This window comes from Peromyscus leucopus, chromosome 19, assembly GCF_004664715.2.
Source record: "Peromyscus leucopus breed LL Stock chromosome 19, UCI_PerLeu_2.1, whole genome shotgun sequence".
NCBI classification, from domain to species: domain Eukaryota; kingdom Metazoa; phylum Chordata; class Mammalia; order Rodentia; family Cricetidae; genus Peromyscus; species Peromyscus leucopus.
Genome location: NC_051079.1, coordinates 8,708,636 through 8,712,027, shown reverse-complemented (window position 1 = coordinate 8,712,027; position 3,392 = coordinate 8,708,636). Strand labels below are relative to the sequence as shown.

The 3,392-nt window shown below is 42.7% G+C and overlaps 1 pseudogene; it reads left to right on the top strand.

The window, feature by feature from the left end:
• Positions 1–460: 460 nt before the first annotated feature.
• Positions 461–2,769, top strand: LOC114704996 (annotated as a pseudogene).
• Positions 2,770–3,392: the final 623 nt, after the last annotated feature.

Below are 3,392 nucleotides of genomic sequence, written 5' to 3'. Positions count from 1 at the left end.
TGGCAATATTCAAACTAAACTGTGTTTGCTTATGTGTCTTTCTCTTGCAGAAGTACCTTTTGTGTTTAGGTGAAAAAACATATGTATTCCTACATTTTTGTCTGACCTTTTCTCAAAGTACAGCCTCATGTGAGAAGGCTTGAACCAGAGAGTTCATAGCTGCATTGTTTTACACAACAAATAAACAAAACAAAAGAAAACCTAAATAGCGTTTGACTGGACTGGTTAATAACTTAGCCTATATTCATCATTGAATTATGAATTGGAGTGAGAATGAATGGATTATAGCTGCATAAAACATAGCTACATAAATGATTTATACATAGAAGTGTGGTGGAGAAAACTCAGTGTAATCTAAATCCTCAAAAAAAAAAGTATTGATGATGAAAATAGTTAAAAGGAGGAATTCATGTGGAGGTTAGAGTTAAAAAAGGTGTGAGTGTGTGCAACAGAAGGAATCATGGCTGCCAAAGTATTTGAGTCTATGGGAAAGTTCATCCTGACTTTAGTAGTTGCAAGAGGTGTGGTGAACTTTGCCTTGTATAATGTGGATGCTGGGCACAGAACTGTCATCCTTGACAGAGCATAGTACATTATGGTAGGGGAAGGCATTTGCTTTCTCAAATCAGTATATTTTTTAAATATTTTTATTTTATAATTAATTTAATTTTATACATCAGCCACTGATTCCCCCGCCCTTCCTCCTCCCACCCCCCCCCTCCCCCCCCCAATTCAACTCCCATTCCCACCTCCTCCAAGGCAAGGTCTCCCCTGGGGAGTCAGCCCTGCCTGGTAGAATCAGCTGAGGCAAGTCCAGTCCTCTCCTCCCTACACTAAGGCTGAACAAAGTGTCCCAGAAAGGACCCTAGGTTCCAAAAAGCCAGCTCATGCACCAAGGACAAGTCCTGGTCCTACTGCTTGGTGGCCTCACAAATAGTTCAAGCTAATCAACTGTCTCACTTATCCAGAGGGCCTGGTCCAGTTCCATAGGGGCTCCTTAGCCATTGGTTCACAGTTCATGTGTTTCCACTAGTTTAGTTATTTGTCCTTGTGCTTTTTCCAATCATGGTCTCAATATTTCTTGCCCATATAATCCCTCCTCTCTCTTGCCAATTGAACTCCTGGAGCTTGGTCGTGGATCTCTGCATCTGCCTCCATCGTCACTTGATGAGAGTTCTAGCATGACAGTTTTGGTGTTCGGCCATTTGATCACCAGAGTAGGTCAGCTCAGGTGTTCTCTGGGCCATTGCCAGTAGTCTATCATGGAGGTGTCTTGTGGATTTCTGGGGACCTCTAGCACTCTGCTTCTTCCTATTCTCATGGGATCTTAATTTATAATGGCATATCTTTCCTTGTTCTCCCACTCTGCTCCTGATCCAGCTAGGACCTCCCACTCCCCTAAGTTCTCTTTTCCCTGACCCTTGCTCTCCATTACCCCACCCCCACCCCCATATACCATCTTACAACCATCAGAATGGCTAAGATAAAAAAAAAAAAAAAAAAACACTGAAGAGAGCTTATGTTGGAGAGGACATGGAGCAAGGGGAACACTCTTACACTGTTGGTGGGAATGCAAACTTGTACGGCCACTTTGGAAATCAATATGGCACTTTCTTAGAAAATTGGGAATCAGCCTCCCTCAAGGCCCAGCTATACCACTCTTGGGAATATACGCAAGGAATGCTCAGTCATACCACAAGGACAAATGCTCAACTATGTTCATAGCAGCATTATTTGTAACAGCCAGAACCTGGAAACAACATAGATGCCTTTCAACTGAAGAATGGATAAATAAAATGTGGTATATATACACAATGGAGTACTACTCAGCAGAGAAAAACAATGACATCATGAGGTTTGCAGGCAAATGGATGGAACTAGAAAATATCATTATAAGAGAGGTAACCCAGAATCCGAAGGGTAAACATGTTATGTACTCACTCATAAGTGGATGCTATATGTAAACCAAAGGATAACCAGACTGCAACTCTTGACTCCAGGGAGGCTACCTAGTAAAGAGGACCCTAAGAAAGACACAGGGATCACCCAACAGCAGAGAAAAGGATGAGATCTACATGAGCGAACTGGGGGTCAAATCAGTATATTTGACTGTTGCTTTCGAACATGCAGTATACAGGTCATTGCTTGTAGGAAATATTTATAGAATGTCAACATTAACACTGCACTGTGCATATTTTTCAGGCCAGTGGCCAACCAGATGCTTTGTATCTATACCAGTATCAGTGAGGACTAAGATGTGGGGGTGCTACCATCCATCACCACAGAGATCCTCAAGTTGGTGGTGGCTGGTATTGATGCTGGAGAATTGATCACCCAGCAAGAGCTGGTCTCCAGGCAGGTGAGTGTGACCTCACAAAGTGAGCAACAACTTTTGGGTTCAACCTAGGTGACACGTCCCTGACACACATGACCTTCAGAAAGGAGTTCATAGAAACTATGCAAACCAAACTGGTGGCTCAGTAGAAACTGGACAGGGCCAAATTTGTGGTGGAAAAGTCTGAGCAGCGGAAGAGGCAGCCATCATCTCTGCTAAGGGTAACTCCAGGACAGCTGAGCTGATCAGTCACTAACTCACTGGCCACCGCAGGTGGCAGTCTGACTGAGCTGTGAAAGCTAGACACTGCTGAGGACTTTGCATACCAGCTCTTCCCCTCTGGGAACATCACCTGCCAGGCAGTCTGTGCTGCATCCCCAGAGAGGTGCAATTCCCTGCTTGCACCTTTGCAGGCCCACCAGGCCACTGCCTAGAACCTTCTCAATGACACCTTCCTTCTGCCCCACCCCAGAAATCACTGTGAAATTCCATGATTGCCTTAAAGTGAAGGAAATAAAAGTAAAATCGTTTCAGGAAAGAAATTAAAAAGAAAAAAGATCTAAAAGAAGTAATCAGGAATGCATAAAATTCTTAGAATGGGAAGCTTTCAGAAAAGCAAAACTTGCTTAGAGTCAGTTTAATGATGGTGCAGCCACTGGGCAGAATTCCACACTTAGAACTTACTCTACAGTTAAAGACTTATGATAACATGGTATCAGTTATCAGCAGTCCCACTGTGGATGTAACCTCTGTCTGCACATCACACCCCAGTGCAGTCCTAGGGACTTAAGACCTGAACTTGTTCATAGATTGGTGGAAGTGGTAGCAGCAACAGCCACCAAAGGAACAGATAACCCTACCCTGGAACATAAACAGCTGTGAGAAGGCAGAAGGGAATGTGCAAAACATACTTCCTTAACATGAACAAAGAACTTGAGAGAGTAGTTGTATTTTTGTACATTAAGAATAAATATTGAACTTTGCCAGTTATTAATTCAGAAGTTATTTGCATTTATCTACATATAATAAAATTCAAGAAAATATGTTCAAATATTTT